Below are 19,812 nucleotides of genomic sequence, written 5' to 3'. Positions count from 1 at the left end.
AAAGTCAAGAACAATCAACTGTATTTTGATGGAGCTTTGAAAGGTAACTCTGGGAGGCTGAAGCAGGAGGGGTAATCATCAACCTTGAAGAAAAACCAAAAGTAAAGTATGCATGTGATATTGGCATTACGACCAACAATCAAGCAGAATCTCTTCACTCTAGCAATGATTGAAAATAATTTTGGATATTGGTATCAAAACTTTGTATATAGTTGGCGATTCCATGATGATCATCCAAAAATGTATTAAGCTTCTCAAGAATGTCACTCTCCTAGAAGATGAAACCTCCTCAATCATGGTAAGGATTACATATTTGTTATAAAAAATTGAAAAAGTTCATCTATTCCACGTGTTGTGTGCCAAAACCATCTGGAAGATGGTTAGGCCAACGCGGGGGTGTTACTAGAACAAGGTCAAATTTGCAAAAACCAAAATAATTCTTCATGTCACATCCTTTGAATGGATGCATCGGGACGAAGTTTTTTTGTGGTGGTACGGGTTGTCAGAGTATTAAGACGGTAGTTAAGAAGGCCATCTCCCCGAGGTGCCTATGCAAGATGGTAGTTAAGAAGGCCAACTCTCTGAGGTACCTTCGCAGTGTCTTGGTTGCAAGGTCAGTAGGTGGTGAGTTAATGCACGGGTGTGGTGTCGTCGGAAGGAAAATCATGTACGTTGACAGGTGGGTGTTGAAGCATCGGTTACTCGTCGGAATTTGTAATATAACTACTTCTCCTGGGGATGAAGGAACCATCATATTACGATCATGGGTTCTGGTGGTGGAAAATATGGAAGGAATAGGCATTGACAAGACTCTACATTGGCACGCATTTATGAAGGACAAGATCGGGAGGAATGTTGGGATTGATCAGGCTGTTATATATTTTAGTTGGCTTCAGTCAGTTAATCAAAATATTTTCATTGTTCAAAGGTGTATAGCTGCAAATATTTCCTATGCACGAAATGGCAGTGGGGGAGGTTCAGGGCTTGGCAACTTGGGGTTTGGTCATGGCGCGGGGCATGGAAGTGTTGATAATTTGGCCGAGAGCTCCTATAAACAAGTAGTAAAGGATATTGTCAAGGAATTGAATGAAAATATGGTTGTTATTTACGCCCAATTATCTGGTTTGGGAAAATACTTGGAATTAATGCAGAAGGCATGGGCATAGATGTATTGAGTGTTCAATAGAAAAATAGATTCCTATATTCACAATTGGTAACTCAAAACAAATAACTACAACAAACCAACAACAGCAGATAAAAATAATTGAAAGGTAACCCAAAAAACATATTCAATATATGGTAACTCAAAATCATTTCTCCTAAGATAATTCTATATTTTTGTGAAAGCTTTCCATAAACCATTACTTAACCGGTCCATAAATATAGATGATCTGAAAATACATATAAAAATAATTGAAATGTAACTCCTTCAAAAACATATTCCTATATTGACAAATGGCAACTCAAAACAAATAACTACAACATACAAACAACAAAAGATAAAAATAATTGAAATGTAACCCAAAAAACATATTCAATATATGGCAACTCAAAAAGATTTCTCCTAACATAATTCTATATTTCAATTATTTTTGTGAAAGAATTCCATAAACCATTACTTAACCAGCGCATAAATATAGATGATCTGAAAATACATATAAAAATAATTGAAATGTAACTCCAGAAAACATATTCCTATATTGACAAATGGTAACTCAAAACAAATAACTAAAACAAGATAAAAATAATTGAAAGGTAACCTAAAAAGCATATTCAATATATGGTAACTCAAAATCATTTCTCCTAAGATAATTCTATATTTTTGTGAAAGATTTCCATAAACCATTACTTAACCCATCCATAACTATAGATGATTTGAAAATACAAATAAAAATGATTGAAATATAACCCCATAAAAAATATTCCTATATTGACAAATGATGACTCAACAAATAACAACAACAGATAAATAATTGAAATGTAACACAAAAAACATATTCAATAAATGGTAACTCAAATCCAGTTCTCCTCACATAATTCTATATTTCAATTATTGAAATATAACCCAAAAACATATTCATTATATGCAACTCAAAACCAGTTCTCCTAACCAATTACTACAACAAACAAACCGCAAGCAAAATAATTTTTTCTATTTCAAAAGTACATTGGATTAAAAAATAGAATAAAAGATATCAATGTAACCTGGCAAGGTATTCCACCATTTTGCATAACTCATCAATAGGAATGGTCATGGCAGTTGCAATTTCGCTCATCCTTTGGCTGTTGAGATCCAGAAAAGACTCAATCAAATCGCCATCCAGCAACTGTTTCACATTTCTTGTGTGACCAGTGTTGAATGACCTCCACTGCTCATGGTTTAAGCCTCCTACTCCTCTTATTACGTTCACAAGATGCATTTGCAGCTTTTGAAGAATTTGATATTGCTCCTCTGGAAGTGATGCGATAAGACCAATCATACCATTAGTTGTTCCAAATATTACTCTAGGAATGGTATTGCCATACAAGGGCAAGGGCTGAGCTAAAGATGCACGCCTGAACTGGTTAACAAGAGCTCCAAGATGGTATTCACCTTCAAGTTTCAATTTTCTTTCCTCTTCCCAATCAATTGCAGCATCGTTCTTTTTCTTCACCATAAAAAAGTTGAAATCGTTCTGATCTATACCAACGTACGTATCAACATCCAGAAATTCTACAACAGTCATGGAGTTTACAAATACATCGTGAGCCTTCTCTTCTAATATGCCTCCCCTCTCATCAATATTCTTGTATACCAACAAATACATAGATTGTACACAATCACCAACTAAGATAAAATCCCCACGAGTTTTTACACAGAGTGCAAGCACGTGCCCGGTATGTCCACATTCAAACTCCAGCTCCCTGGAAACATCATCACAGATCATCCATTTGTACAAGTCAATCTTTTCGTTGATTCCTGCAACTAATTTTCCATTAAAAGCATTGAGATTGTATACAGCTCCCTTTGTCTCCTTCTCTGTAACCAGATGCAGTTGTCTGTTTCCAACCAAAAAGACCAAAATTCGGCCCTTCTTACATATATTTTCCTGATCAGGATACCGATAAGCTGTCCCAACACAACAATAGACAGTGTTATGATCATCTGTAAATGAGCAACTGAGGATTGAACAACCTTCTTCATACATATCCAGTGGATATGATGAAATATTTTCAAATGTCTTTTCATCTAAGAGACGAATGAAGTGTTTTTGCATTTCATCATAACCATACTTCATGCTGCAGATGGCAAATGTTCCAGACTTGTCTTGATAGCAAATACGATATGGGTGTTCCTCGAGATGAACTGATGAGATGTAAATATTCTGAATATTATCGATTGAACCAAAAGAAAGCATGTCTTCCTTTACAACCACAATGCTGTTAGGGAAAGATTTTGAATGGAAAGAACACATATGATTAACTTCTCCCACACTCACATTACTATACGCCAACCTCAGGTTACTACTGCAAATAACTGTGGCCCTGTCACCTAACGCTAACACATGCGTTGCATTCTCATGACGAAAAGTCCTCAGATTTATTCCTTTGGTACCCAAGGAAATCTTTTTCGTTTCCCCGTCAGAAAGCTCCCCACTGCTCACATTCAATGTTAGGTTATATAAGTGCCCATCCCCAAGCCCACACAGCAAGTATGAAATCCCTTCAAATTTACAAAATAAAACAGACCGGGTAACAACATTCTCGGCAAATTGGAGACTTTGAATGAGTTTCAGATCAGGAAGAGAATAAATTCTGATACTTTGGTCTTTCCATAGTCCAACAGCTGCCAATTCACTCCGTTTACTATCCTGACCAATAGGAGTTATGTCCATGCAAGATACATCATACTCAATCTTTTTATGTCCCTTCAGTGTTAGGGATCCCTCTCCAATTTCCAAGTAGACAATATTACACCCTCGAGTGGCCAACAAAACCTGGGTAGCACTACCTGTGGCTACTGTTATAGACAATCCTGTGGCGGTGGGGGCTCTCCATTCAGACAATAGCTGTCCAGAAGACGCACTCATTAATCTCACAGAACTTGCTGTTACCTGAACAAGCTGGTCATGAATAGCATCTTGACAGAATAAGGAAGGAGCATGAAGGACAAATCCTTGTATTTCATGTGTTTCTTCTAGCTCATCATTTGAGTTAATGGCAAGTACACGAGTCTCACCAAGAAAGCTCAGCACCAAATAAGTGTCGAAATCGTCACGAGTCGAAGAAGCTCGTAATGGCCACATTCCCTTTACATCTGCAAACTCTGCAGCTGCATGCTCGTTGATTCGTATGCCACTCCTGAGAATGCGAAGGCAGCCATGGTTGAATCCTCCAGAACAAGTCACGACGTGTTCTTGTCCACCATGATCAACAACACAAAAGTCCACGATTGGACCAAGGTTAACATATGTTTCCACAACTGAAAATCCCACTGATCCATATATAGAATCCGGGGGAAGATGCAGTTTGACAAGTTGTGAATCTCCTTCATCAGACCCAATGTACACAAATCCATTCTCTAAATAACAGATTGTTGAAGCAACAGATGTGTCACCTAGCAGATCTATATTGAGACCAGTAACTGTTCCCTTTTCATGAATGAGAGAAAGCAAGTGAAGGTGACCCATGTGGTCACCGAGCAGATATTGAGAATCATGGACTTTGGCATAAGCCTGAATGATAGTCATTGAGTTGGGTGTGGGAACAGCTTTGAATACTACAGAGGGAGAGGGACTGAAATAAGCAATGGTCTTCTCACCAATAATAATAACACCTCCAAAAGGCATGGGAACAGGTATTAACATACGGGCACCATGGTCTAAATTGGGCACAGACCAGGGCATCTCCTTAAAATCCCTGCCTTTTACATCCACCTCATATGTTCTTACTTGCAGTTCATCACCATTCATACAACTGAGTTGTTGTTGGTATATCACAGCAATTGTGGGCTTTGAACAACCATACAAGAACTTGATATCCACAACTTCAACAGTTCTGTCCAACATGATATTGACAGCGTGTGTAACTCCTGCAACACCATCATATGCTATAATTCTAAATACGCCATCATAGAGGTGGAGTCCAATGACTCGACAATCCGGATCAACCATACCAATCTCATGTCCACTCTTGACAGGGATCGCATCAAGATCCCAGACATTTGCGACAGCCCTGGTAATAAGCTCACGGCCCCCGTTATTATTCCACTGAACAACACTCAACTTGTATTCTTCTGTGGAAATAACAAGAGAATCCTGCTGCTCCCCAGCAGGTCGGAACAGTTCAAGCACTGCGATTCGGCCATAGATTGGTACTTGTAGAACTTTTTGTAAACCCTGAGAGGAGAGAGAATGGATCTCAATCCAGGTGCTTTTTGCAATGATGAGATTAATGTCGCGAGGACCAGTAAAGTTGCCCACGCAACAATGAGTCACAGCAGTGGGCTTATGGACACTTACAACGTAGTTCCACATATTCATCTTCTACCCCTTGAAAAGAGCTAGCCTCGGGTTAACGGCAACAAGTGCTTCTGCTCTCCTAATTCGGCAGCAACAAACGACTGAACCTCAAGAAAATTTTCCTGAGGCAGCAACAAACTAGTGAACTCTGAGAAAGAAAATTCTCCTTCCGCCGCAACAAACCAGTGAACCTCAAGAAAGGAAGTTTTCTTCCACGACAATAAACCAGTGAACTCCAAGAACCACAAACCCTTCAGATATATATATATATATATATATATACAATCTTCTCATAAGGAAATGCCCACATTTGAGTAGTCCCACCGACATTCAATTAATTGGGTGTTATGGCCTATAATAGTAAGGATATGTATTTCTTGGAGTCTAGTATCCCCGCCTAAATTATCTGGGAAGGTTGATAGTTTTTATTTAAATTATTTAAAAAAAAATCAAATATTAAAAATTATTTTAAATAAATAGATAATTTGAATTTTTAAAAATATTAATTAAATAAATATATATTTTTAATTTTTATTAATTCTTTAAAAATATATTTTTTATTTTAACTATAAAAATTGGATTGAAATTTTTAAATAATTTAAAATTTTTAAATTTTCCAAAATAAAATTATAGGTAGGTTGAGGTGGTCCACTTTAACTATCTTTGCCTAAATGAATTTAAATATAAAAGTGGGATGGTCCACTTTAACTATTTTTGCCTTAAATGAATTTAAATATAAAAGTTGGTTAATCAGTGGACAAATTCAACTACATTTTACTTAAGATTCTCTTTCAAATGGGTCTTAGGGTTATAGTTTCTCATTTTTTATGATTACTTTTGGAGCTTTTCCTTTGGGTTTTGGTTCATTAAGGATTGACTTTGTCTACTTAGTAAGTCACTACATAGGATAATTTTTAATCTAAGTGTATTAGAATGTGGATTGAGTGATAATATCCTTTTTATAAATGAGTAATACATTTTTAAGTTGAATTTTGCTAATTAAAATTTTGTCTCTATTAAAAAAAAAAGAAACATTCATTTTAAAATCTGATTTGATTCACTTGTTAAGTCACTCCATAAGGTAATCAATACAACCATATAAATTAAATGGTCAGTAAATGATGAGAGATATCAAACCATAAAATAATTAATATATACATTTCAAAAAATATGTAACAATATTATTAACCATGGAGATTCACCTCCACTTTATGAGAGAAATTCGTAACTTGTAAATAGTCTTTGCTACAAGACCATGCACTAATACTATGGGTTATCAATACCACGTGCCCAATATATATATATGACTAAATTTGAGAGAAATCTTATCTTTTAATTAGTGATTATTACTAAGAATATTCTAACATATTTCATGGATATTATCCACCTAATAATTACTTGATACATTTTTCGCTAGAATGCTGCACGAGTTGGCTGCTGCGCGTCTCGGCCCTCCCTCTGAGAGATCCGCATCCGGCGGATCTTGATCCCTGCGCTCGTGCCTGCCTCTACTCCCCTCTGCTCCCTGCAGACAGACCCGCTGTTGCATCCCTCCGTCTCCTGCGGGCTGGATCGCAGAGTATTCTTCCTCAGGCTGCGGGGTTTATCGCTTAGTATCTGGTTGCATTCAGCTAGGTTTTGATCTGGTTCATCATGGAGGAACCGGATCCCCCTCATGGGCCTTCCTCCCCTCCCCCTCCATCTGTTGTTGAGGCCTTCAGATCCTTGCTGGCCTCTCTGCCCAAGAAGAAAGTTGTGGAAGCTACCAAGTTCGTGAAAATACTGGAAGACATTCCCGAGATTGCTCTACCTCCTAAAGGGCCGATTCAAGTAGCCTTGTCTCTGGCAGATCGTGCTCTGGTCGGGCAGTTTACAGGTCTCTGGCCCTCCCCAAAATCAACAGAGAGTTGGGTTGCTAGAAACTGGGCTCCCTTGATCAAGAATAAGGTAACGTCTTACTTCCTCTGAAGAGGATACTTCCTATTCGAATTCTTAGATAAAGAGGACAAGGACCTAATCTTCAGAAATGGCCCTTACTTCATGGGGCCTCAAGGGCTGTACCTGAATAAATGGACACCGGATTTCGATCCAGCGATGGACGTGCCTTCAGCAGTCCCGGTTTGGGTAAGGCTCCCCAACCTCCCGGTTCATTGCTGGAACTGGGATTCTTTGAAACACATCGGAAACACCCTTTGGAAGTTCATAGACAAGGCCAATAGCAAGGATCAGTACGACTGCGCTAGAATCTGTGTGGAGGTTGATCTGGAGGTCGGACTACCATAAACCATCAAAATAAGGGTTGGTCCCTGAACGCATGTACAAAAATCGGACTATGAATAGCTGTCGTTCAAATGTCAGAAGTGTCAAGTATATGGACACTTCGCTAGAGATTTCCTGTCCAAAGGGGTAGAGAGGAAAAAGGGAAAGAAGAAGGATGGAATCAGGCTAAAAGATCCAAAACGGCATTTAGGAAGACTGCAAATACTAATGCCAGAGCCACCCAATCGGGCCCTGCTCAGCTCCCACCCATAGAGAGCCAAGGAAATAAATTTGAGATACTGGGATCTGAAAACATGACCACCCAGGAGACCGAAACTGCGAAAGAAGTCTCCCTACCCAAATATAAATGCGAACCAGAGAGGAGTAAAGGGAAGATAGCGGAAGATGAGGAGGAAACCCAAGAGTCCGAGGACTCAGAGGAAGAAGGGGAAATAGGAGAGTCTCAATCCACCCCCAGAAGATCTACAAGAGGTTGAATGTCATCCAAAGAAAAAAGGGAGCAAGAAACATACAAGGAAAAGCTCCAGGCAGCCAACCAACGCTAGAGAAACTTCTAGCAAAAACCCCGAAGACAAAGAAGATTCATATCCAGAGCTCCAAAGGAGCTCAACACAGCAAAAGTAAATTATGAAGATAGTCTCCTGGAATTGCAGGGGAATGGGTTCCAAAGCCAAAGAAGAAGCAATGAATAGCCTAATAAGGCTGGAAGCCCCGGACATTCTTCTCATCCAGGAGACAAAGCTGGAGGATACAACCTTCCTCCAAGCAAGCAGAAAGTTTTGGAAAAAAGATGGAGCGCATGCAACCTCTGCCCGTGGAGCATCTGGAGGACTTGGGTTGCTCTGGAACTCAAATAAGTTCTCCCTTATCTCTGAGTCCCTGAATACTCATTGGATTTTTTTAAAGCTGCAGCATTTAGAAACTAAGGAAATTATTAGTCTGGTCAATGTATATGCCCCTAACAATGCAGGTGAAAAGCAAACATGCTGGGATTCCATCAAAGGCTTGGAAGATCAGGAAAATTTGGAAAATGTCATCATAGCCGGGGACCTCAACCTTACCCTCCTTTCGTCAGAAAAAAGAGGAGGCAGTATAGTCAAAGACCCGGCAAGAGAAACAGTAGAAGACCTCATGCAAAATTGGGATCTGATAGATATCAAGCCAACTGTTAGCAAATACACGTGGACAAACAAGAGGGTTGGCCCGGGACATATAGCAGCAAGACTAGACATATTTCTAGTGCAAAGCTCCTTTCTTCTCCTTGGTCTAGAAGCCAGATCACATATTCTCCACAGCAGCATATCAAATCATAAACCCATCAGCCTTGAACTAATGACCACTAAGGACTTGGGACCTATTCCCTTCAAATTCAGCTCCCTATGGATCAAGGAAAAAGACTTTATGGATAAAATCAAAGAGTGCTGGAAGAAGCTAGTCAATGGATCAGCGTTTTTTGTATGGGAGGAAAAACTCAGAAGAGTTAAAATCATGCTAAATGCTTGGGCCAAAACCCTGCCTAACCCGGCAGCAAAAAGGAAAAAAATCCAAAGTGAGCTAGAAAGACAACATCTACACTTTGAAACAGCGGAAATTACTAAGGCTGAATTGGAAAAGGAGGCCAAACTTCAACAAAGTTTCCACAAGGCCTATCTGGCAGAGGAAGAATTCTGGAGGCTCAAGTCTAGGAGCCTCTGGCTCAAATCTGGAGATAGAAATTCCTCATTCTTCCATAAACAATTCCAAGCCAGGAAAGGCCGCAACTCCATCAGCGAGATAAAGGAAGCCAACCACGTACTGAAGGACTTTATCAGCATAAAAAAGGCAGCTACAACCCACTTTGAACAGTTGTACAGAGAAGAAGCTGGAGTTGATGTCAACGTTGCCTGGTTGGACGTTGTCCCTCTCATGATCTCCTCTAAAATGAACCAGTCTCTAGAAGAAAAAATCACTCTAAAGGGAGTTAAGGAAGCCCTGCTCTCAATGGACCCGGACAAAGCCCCAGGTCCTGATGGTTTCACGCCCAGGTTCCTCCAAGTTTTTTGGCAGATAGTAGAAAAAGATTTGTACAAAATGATACAGAAATCTCAGGATTGTCAAAAGATAGGTGGCAGTACAAACTCAGCCTTTCTCGCTCTAATCCCCAAAGAGAAAGGAGCAAATACATTCAGTAGATTACGCCCAATTTCCCTTTGTAATATTGGGTATAAAGTCATAACTAAAGTGATAGCCAATAGGTTGAAAAGGATCCTCCCCAAAATCATCCCTGATAATCAAGGTGGTTTTATCCATGGCAGGCAATTGGTGGACAACTTTGTGCTGGTCCAAGAGGCGATTCACTCCAACCTCCACCATAAGGAGAAAGGTATGGTTGTCAAACTAGATCTTGCAAATGCTTTTGACCGAGTTAGACATAGTTTTTTGTTTGATGTTATGCAAAAAATAGGGTTCGGCCCAAACTTTATCAAATGGATTAGAGCCTGCATATCGGAGCCATGGATTGCTCCACTGGTAAATGGAAGGGCAGCTGACTTCTTCAAAGCCTCTAGAGGGTTGAGGCAGGGGTGCCCCTGTCCCCTCTCCTTTTTGTTCTTCAAGCCTCTGTTTTCAGCTTCTATCTTCAGCGCAAACAATAGGACCATGAATTAGCTGGCCTATGCATAGCTAGAGGGGCCAAAAGCATCAACCATGCGCTCTTCGCGAATGACACCATTTTACTGGGGGCTGCATCAATGCATTCAGTGTCCAAGTTCAAAGAAGTCCTGGATGAATAATGTAAGATTTCAGGAAGTGTTCTAAATGACTCCAAATGTCACATATACAGCTGGAACATTCCCGCCTCTACTACAAATTATATTGCTCGTTGCCTGGGATTTACAATCTTTGTTTCGTGGTCCTCGTTCAAGTACCTGGGCCTACCCATCTTTCACTCAAGGGCGTTGGGAAAAGACTAGCTACCACTGTTAGACAAATTTAAACAAAAATTGTAGGCTTGGGGGTCCTCCTGGCTAAATTTAGCAGGGAAAACGGTTCTCATAAAATTCGTCCTTAGCAGTCTCCCTCTTTTCAATTTTTCAGTCCTATTGGCACCCGTAGGAATCATAAAAAAGATGGAGGACTTAATAAAAACTTTTCTATGGAAGGGAGGTAAACAAAACGAGAAAAGATTTTCACTGATAAATTAGGATACTTTCTCCAGACCATTCTAGGAGGGAGGCTTGAATCTAAAAGATCTCAATGCACAAAACATAGCCATGGGAGCCAAAGTAATATGGAGGATCAAAGCTCCAAATCCTGGCTAGGTACAAATTGCACTATGGAGAAAATATTACAAAGGACCAAGAACTCGATGCTTAGACCAGCCCAAGAACAATTTTAACACCCCTTTCAGCAAATTCATCAACAAAACCAGCTCTTTGATTCGAGATCATGCGTTCTGGGTTCCAGGCAACAGAAAGCGTACTCAAATATGGAACGATAGCATTCTTAACAAACCCCCGCTGGCTGAAGTTTTGCGCAAGCCTGTATTACAGTGTTGGATGAAAGAAGCCAATATAATTACGCTGTAGGATCTTTCGAATTGGGAGGAAAACGCATGGGTTGGTTGGAAACAACTCATTGTTCCTACTCAACTTCGCTCTGATCTGAATTCTCTATACTCGCATTTGCATGGGCTTGCTGCCACTCTAAAAAACAAGCACGATGTGAGAGGCTGGGGAGTAAATCGTTCACGCTATTCTGTACCTCAGGGCTATGCCAAATGCCTAGAGAGGCCTCATGTGCCACCCAACCCTGCACCCTGGACAGGTATCTGGAGAATTCCTTTAATCCCCAAGGTTGACCACTTCTGTTGGCTCCTTTTCCACCAGAAAATATTGACTGAAGATAGGCTGTAGATAAGGGGCTTCCATGGGCCGTCTAGATGCTCCTTATCTAAGGAAAATCCTAAAACTGCCCTTCATATTATGATCAAATGCAGATTCGTATCCTCTATCTGGCAGGAGCTCCTAGTCCCTTGGAACCATAAGTTCACCTTTCCTCCTTCAGTCCCTGAATTATTTGCAAATTGGATGACCAAATACCCCGGCCATCTTCCAAAAAATAAAACAGTCAGATAAGCATGGAGCGCTTTACCAAAGTTTATCAGTTGGCAAGTATGGCTGGAGAGGAACCGAAGGATCTTTAGAAATAAAGAGCAGGATTTCAGATTAATGGCCAATACAGCAAAATGCCAGCTAGCTGAGTGGCTGGAAGACAAAGGGGATGATGCCAATCTAAGCCAACAGGACATAGAGCTTGGTTTGGCTCTTAACTTCAAATTCCCAAAAGTAAACAGTTCTCCCCCTCCTTCCAAAGATTGGCAAATCAGGAAAAATGAACAAGAATTTCAAACCTGGTTGTCCAACCAAATTCTACCATCGCTCTTCTTTGATGGGACTGCTAAAGGGAACCCAGGTATTGCGGGAGCGGGAGGTATCATAATAAAACCAGACGGAGCAGCTGTCCACAGATTTTCTTGGGGATTAGGCCACTCTACAAGCATCCAAGCAGAAGTGATGGCCCTCTACCAAGGATCCAAATTTCTCAAAGAACTGGGCTATAAGGAGGCAAATGTTTTTGGAGATTCCGAGGTAATTATCCACGCATTGGCAAACAATTCCATCTCAACGGGCCTACAACTTGCAAGAATAATCTCAAGGATCAAAGGCTTGACAAAGACTATGAAACTGAATTTCTTCCATGTCTTGAGAACAAACAATAGAGAAGCAGACAGTGAGGCAAATAAGGCATCCCAACTAGACATTGGCTCCCTTCTCAGAGATAATAAAGTCCTTTGGGACCCAATTCCCTAAAGTGAAATGTTTTCTGTCTCCTTCTATACCAATTTGTTTGTATCTTCCATCTGGGGAAATTAGCAGCAGAAACACACTTTGCTAAATGTAAAAAGAAGAGATTGTTTAGAGTAGAGGGCATGGTTCGCTGGCTGAAAAGTCAAGTAGAAAATCCATCAGCCTATTGTAACCGATTTCATGGCTTCTGGCCGCCCAGTCAATGAAAGATCATATCCGTTTCTGTTAAATAATAATAATAATAATAATTACTTGATAATTAAATTAAATTTGTTAAAAATTGATAAGTTTGTTAATCAAAACATTTTCTCCATTAAAAAAAGGCTTTCATCTTAAAAGTGGAGTAAGTTCATTAATCAAAACATTTCCTCTATTAAAAAAACCTTTCACCTTAAAGGTTGACTTTGTCCACTTATTAAATCACTCCAAAAATTAATTATAGATTTAGGTACATATTAGAATGTGAATTGAGGGATAATCTCCTATCCCATAAACATATTTCCAAGTTGAAGTATGTTAACTAAAACTTTGCTCTCATTAAAAAAAAAATCGTTCACCTTAAAGGTTGAGTTTTTCCACTTATTAAGTCACTCCATCAGATAATTATAAATGTAGGTGCATATTAGAATATGAATTGAGTTATAATCTCCACTCCCATTAACCAGTGATATATTTCTAAGTTGAATTTTGTTAATTAAAACTTCACCCCTACTAAAAAAACATGTATCTTAAAGGTTGATTTTGTCCACCTTTTAAGTCACTCCATAAGATAATTATAAAATTGGGTGCATATTAGAATGTGGATTAAGTGATAATCTTCTCTCTCATAAATGAGTAATATATTTATTAAATTGTAATGGCAGAAGTGTCCTCAGACACGTAATTTATTAATCAGAAAAAATAATTACATAATTGATTTTTCAATAGTTTACACCCGAACATCAAAACACTCTTGCAATGAGCTATTTATAAGCTCCATGTCGTAACTACCCATAATTATGGATCACTTATTAAATAACAAGTGTCCATTTACAATAAATGCTATTCAAACCAACTAGCTAACAAATCTCCTAAAATAGAGCCTAAGATACAACACATTTGGAGAGTCATATCTAGTTACAACAATATACTAATTCTAAATAATTAAACATTCTAGAATAATAATTATTAATTTAATATCTTAAATTATTTTATTCTAATTTTATAACCTATGATGAGATAATATTTTTGGATCATCTAACATTGCCCCCTATGATCCAAAGATACATTACAACAGATACCAAGTTCATCCCTGAACTTAGTAATTTTTATTCTGCCAAGCGGTTTCGTGAAAATGTCGGAGATCTAATCTTCGGAAGGAGAATAAATTGGCTTGAGGACATCTTTGGCAATGAGAGATCTGATATGATGATACTTGGTGTCCACATGCTTTGTCTTTGAATGAAAAACTGGGTTCTTGGCAAGTTTGATGGTTGACTGGCTGTCAATGAATAATGATGTAGTTTCTGCCTGAGAAATGCCCAAGTCCTGCAAAATTATGTGCAACCAAACAATTTCACACGCTGCTTCCCATGCTGAAATTTACTCTACTTCTGCTGAACAGGTGGCCACTGTAGCTTGTTTCTTACAACTCCAAGATACTGTTGTTGACCCCATGTTCATTAAATAACCTGATGTTGATGCTCAATCATCAATACTCCTAGCAAAGTCGGCATTGGAATATCCACCAAGTACAAAATTTTTAGTCTTTGTGTAAAGAAGACCAAAATCTTTTGTTCCTTGGATATATCAAAGAACTCTTTTGGCTACATTCCAGTGGTTGTCTCGTGGTTCCTGCATAAAATGTGAAAGAATATTGATTGCATAAGATAGATCAGGACGAGTATTTGTCAAATAAATCAAGTTGCCAATCAATTGTCTGTAAGTTGTACTATCCACCTTTCCCCCCCTTCAAATTTTGAAAGTTTCAAGTTTGCTCCATGGGGGTGAGAACAGGCTTGCAATCTTGCATGCCAAATCATTGAAGAACCTCTGCTGCATACTTACTCTGAGAAATAAAAATATGATGTGGACGTTGGAAGACTTCAACTCCAAGATAATAGTGAAGTAATCCCAAATCTGTCATCTTAAAACCTGCATGTAACTCCTTTTTCACCTGTGCAATATGATCATCATGGTTTCCAGTAATGATCAAATCATCTACATACATAACAAGAATTACCAGATATTTTCTCAGTTGTCGCACATACAAAGTATCATCAGATTCACTTCGTTGAAAACCAACTTTCTTAAGGTATTCATCCATCTTTGCATACCAAGCTCGGGGAGCTTGTTTTAACCCATATAAAGCCTTGATCAATTTGCAGACTTTATGTTCTTGTCCTTCAATTTCAAAACCTAGCGGTTGGGTCATATATACTTCCTCCTGTAAATCTCCGTTGAGAAAATCACTTTTCACATCCATTTGATGAAATTTCCATCCTTTCTAAGCGGCCAATGAAAGTGTTAATCGGATGGTGTTCCATTTAGCTGTAGGAGCAAATGTCTCCTCATAATCAATGCCTTTCTGCTACGCAAAACCTTTTGCGACAAGTCGTGCTTTATACTTTTCAAGTTCTCCCTTTTGATTATACTTAATTCTGTAAACCCATTTGCATCCTATGGGTTTAACATTTGATGGACAATCAACAAGTTTCCAAGTGTTGTTATCAATTACTGCTTGATATTCTTCAACCATAGCCTGTTGCCATTATTTATGTTTTACTACTTCTTTGTATATGGAAGGTTCAGTAAAATCATTTGCTATCAAGGAAAAATTGCCTTCACTTCTATGTTCCCTTCTGGTGCCTATTTTATTTTGCTCATCATGCTTTACATCTTTAAAAAGTTGAACTGCCCATTTCGGTAGTTGGTGCTCACTTGTTTGCGCTTCTGTAAAATCTCCATCATTGTAAAGAGGATTAATATAAACTGATGTTCTTCATTTTGGTGAAGAATGTGGAGAATCACTGTCAGATGTGGAAAATTTGTTGCCCGTGGCTTTTCACCTTTATGAGGAGACCTTTGCACCTGTCGCAAGGTATTCTTCCATACGGACGATTCTTGCTCTCTCAGCGCAGATGGGATGGCACATTCATCAGATGGATGTGAAGACTGCGTTCCTCAATGGAGTGATTGAGGAGGAGGTGTACATTGAGCAGCCCGAAGGCTTTGAGGTCTTCAGCAGCGAGTCGCATGTGTGCAGGCTCAAGAGAGCATTGTATGGGTTGAAGCAAGCACCACGTGCTTGGTACACATGGATAGACAGCTATTTCATAGGACTTGGATTCTCCAAGAGCGAGGCGGATCCTAACCTATACCAGATTGTGGTGGAGGGTAAGTTGCTTATCATTGTATTGTATGTTGATGATTTGATTCTAACGTGTGATGAGTTGTTGATATTGTCATGCAAGAAGGATCTTGCTACAGAGTTTGAGATGAAGGACTTGGGCCTCCTTCACTATTTCCTAGGATTGGAAATATGGCAGCGCAGTGGTGGATTGTTTGTTTCTCAGGGCAAGTATGCTCGGGAGATACTGGAGAAGTTCAACATGCATGGCTGCAAGCCTGTTGATACTCCTCTTCCCGGAGGTTGGAGGAAGGAGGATGCCACTTCGGGAGAAGAATTGGATGCCACTGTTTATCGACAGTTGGTGGGGTCGCTGATGTATTTGGTCAATACAAAACCTGATATATGCTATGCAGTTAACCATCTTTCACAAGCTATGGTTAAGCCTACCAAGCTCTTCTGGAAGGCGGGCAAGCATGTATTGCGCTACTTGAGAGGCACATCGGGATATGGTTTGTGGTACAGACAGGAGGATGAGGTGAAGCTATGTGGCTTCACGGATGCAGATTGGGCAGGGAGCCCAACAGACAGAAAGAGCACATCAGGACGGGTCTTCAGTATTGGATCGACAACAGTTTCTTGGTACAGCAGGAAGCAGAGATCCATGGCACTCAGTTCAGCGGAGGCTGAGTATATGGCAGCAAGTTTGGCTGCATGCGAGGCTATATGGATGAGGAATATCCTGGTTGGTTTGTTCGGTTCTCATTTGGATCCTACTGTGATTTACTGTGATAACCAGAGTTGCATTAAACTCTGGGCTAATCCTGTATTTCATGATAGATCTAAGCATATTGACATCAGGTACCATCATATCAGAGATTGTGTGCAGCGAAGGATCATGTTGCTTTCATACATTCCAACAAAGGATCAGGATGCTAATATTCTGACGAAGGCTCTCACCAGGAGCAAATTCGAGTACCACTGAGGCAGGATAGGGGTTGTTGATAATCCATATCTTGTCGAGAGGGAGTGTTGAGATTGCAACAAGATGATGGAGCTTAGTGAAAAGAGTCGCCTTGACTAAGTGGGCCCGCAGGCAAATTATGGCACAAGTTCTATTTTTGATCACAGTGTGAGTGATCACTGTGTGAGTGATCACAGTGTGAGTGATCACAGTGTGAGTGATCACAATGTGGGTGACCAAAGTGTGGGTGACCACAGTGTGGGTGATCAAAGTCTATTTTTAGACTGGCTGTCAAAAACAGAAAAGTCAAATATTATTGTCTCATAATAATATTTGGACTATAAACTTGATCTTATTCTCTTGGAGCACTTCAGTTTGAGCTACAGATGTGGCCCATGCAGCTGTCAGAAGGAAGTACGCTTTTCTTATGAGTCAGTTGAGTTGTTGCATGCATGACTTCAGTTGGAACTCAATCAGTTGAGTTTGGTGGAGTTGATTGTGGAGTTGATGGAGTTGTGTTCAGTTTGACTTGGTTAAACTAGTTGTAGTTAGTCTAACTGCAAATAGACTAATGATGAGTTGTTAAACTAATTATTAACTCATAATACAACTATAGAGTACATCAGTTAACTCAGTTGCATGTCAGTGCATGTTTAGTTCAGCAGGGACAGGTGTTAGAGAATCAGATTGCTATCAGTTGTGACTATAGTTGTGCATCAGATCTTGCACAATCAAGGGATTGAGTATGCCAATGAGTTTGCTCATGTATTTGCCCAGTTTGTAGCTTCTGCTCACATCTTACACATTGTGAGTGATTCTTTGGAGGTGAAATACGAGTTTGGTAGACCATTCTCATTCATTCTTGAGCAGGTATTGAGCAGTGGAGGCAGGCAAGCAGTGGAATAGATTTGGAGATCAGATCTTAGCTGTATTGTGTAACAGGTGGAGCTGGTACTGGATTGCTTGTGATAAGCATTGTACTTTGTAATGTTACATGGTCTCAATCATTAATATACAGATAGTGTGGGGTTTTTAGTGAGATGCTTTCCCTGGGTTACATGTTGTGTTAATGTGTGAATGCTCTTGATGTTTTATGGTTATTGATGCTGCTATATTGATGATCAACGTAGAGGAGCTTATGTATTGTGTATGTATTCCGCAATAGTACATGATCAGGATAATCTCTGTTGAATATGTGTTAAATTATTCAAAATTTCTACAGGCACCACTTCAGACAATCATGGAGGAGACACGAGAAAGAGAAGAAGGAGAACTTGTAGCGGAAAATAGTTTGAAGGGGGTTGGGGATGAAGTTACCCTGCCAAAGTTTGCACCTGTCACTGAAGCACCTCCAAGTAGCCTGCAAAAAGGTATGGATTGTGTTTTCACTCAGAATTTATCCCAAACTCTATCCTGGGTTGAAGAGTGCAGCAGCCAGGAAACTGATTCCAACAAGAAAGCTGGAAGACCAAATAAAAGGACACAGAGAGAAAGCGAAGCAGAACTAAACAAAAAGTTGGGGAATCAAACAGTCATTCAGAAATTCTGAAAGGAAAAAAATCGAAAAAAGAAGGAAAGGACAATGGTCGCTCCCCCTCCACCCACAAATTATGAAAGTAATATCTTGGAACATAAGGGGGCTAGGAAACTCTTCTAAAATCCTAGCGGTCAGAGACATAATAAAACAAGAATGCCCATCAATAGTATTTCTTCAAGAAACAAAGTTAGAAGAAGTGGAAATTATGAAAGCAGCTAGGAAATTCTGGAGAGACAGCACGGGGTCAACTCAATCCTTCAAAGGAGCCTTAGGAGGACTAGGCATATTTTGGTTGAACAAGAAATTTACTCTCGTTTATGAAATTAAGACAAAATCTTGGATAATGTCTCTTTTGGAAGATAAGGAGACAGGGGAAAGATTACCCTTCATAAATATCTATGTTCCAGTGCTATATGGTGACAAGGAAAACTTTTGGGCCTCATTAGAGACGTTAAAGGAAGAGAATTATCACATTAACAATATAATGGGAGGGGGCTTCAACACAGTACTAAATATGACAGAAAAAAGAGGAGGGTGTGCGATCAAGGATCCCTTTAGAGATAGAATGGAGGAAATTATGGAACAATGTGATCTAATTGATATCAAACCTAAGATCGAGAAATACACTTGGTCTAATAGAAGGGTCGTTGATCACTACATTGTTGCTCGTTTAGATAAGTTCTTGTTGCATAGTAATTGGCTCCTCAATGGGCTGGACTGCACCTCATCTATCGAATCTCAGGGAGATTCAGATCATCACACATCATGATCGCTATGGAAAAGGTAGAAAACCTTGGGTCGTTTCCATTTAAATTTAATGCAGATTGGTGCCAAGGTAAAAAAGTTTGGAATATGATAAAGCAAACCTAGACTCACCAAATTCAAGGCTCACACAACTTTCTCTGGGAATCTAAGTTAAAAAAATGTCAAGAATGATTTCAGGAACTCGCTCAAAGAAAAATATCAGCCTTTAGGGAAAAAAAGAAAAGAGAGAGTCCAAGAATTAGAAGAACACTATAATATGATAGAGAAAGTCATATCGAATATTCACATATTCAAAAAGAAAAAGATCTCTCCACTCAAATATTTAGTCTAAGTAGGTAAGAGGAAAAATTGTGGAGGCTCAAATCTCGTAGTCTTTGGTTGAAAGCTGGGGACTTTAATACTTCCTACTTCCACAAACAAGCAATGGCTCGAGAGAACAGGAATAAAATCAAGGAAATACAGTCAGCACCTCATCAAAAATTGAAAAGGAGGCATATAATCACTTCAAAACACTCCTTAATCTAGATTGCAATTCTTTATATGGTGTTCCTAAATTCCTTCAGACATTACCCCAGGTTGTCTCTCCACTC

At 39.4% G+C, this 19,812-nt stretch overlaps 1 pseudogene; it reads right to left on the bottom strand.

Annotated features, from left to right (window-relative positions):
• Window positions 1-2,195: 2,195 nt before the first annotated feature.
• Window positions 2,196-5,522, bottom strand: LOC149146994 (DNA damage-binding protein 1 pseudogene; annotated as a pseudogene).
• Between the last annotated feature and the right edge of the window lie 14,290 nt (window positions 5,523-19,812).

The sequence above is a fragment of the Pinus tabuliformis genome, chromosome 9 (genome assembly GCF_031772625.1).
Source record: "Pinus tabuliformis cultivar Carrire ecotype Pingquan chromosome 9, CPIR1, whole genome shotgun sequence".
Classification (NCBI taxonomy): domain Eukaryota; kingdom Viridiplantae; phylum Streptophyta; class Pinopsida; order Pinales; family Pinaceae; genus Pinus; species Pinus tabuliformis.
The sequence above is the reverse complement of the archived record's forward strand: the minus strand, read 5'-3'. Positions and strand labels throughout refer to the sequence as shown.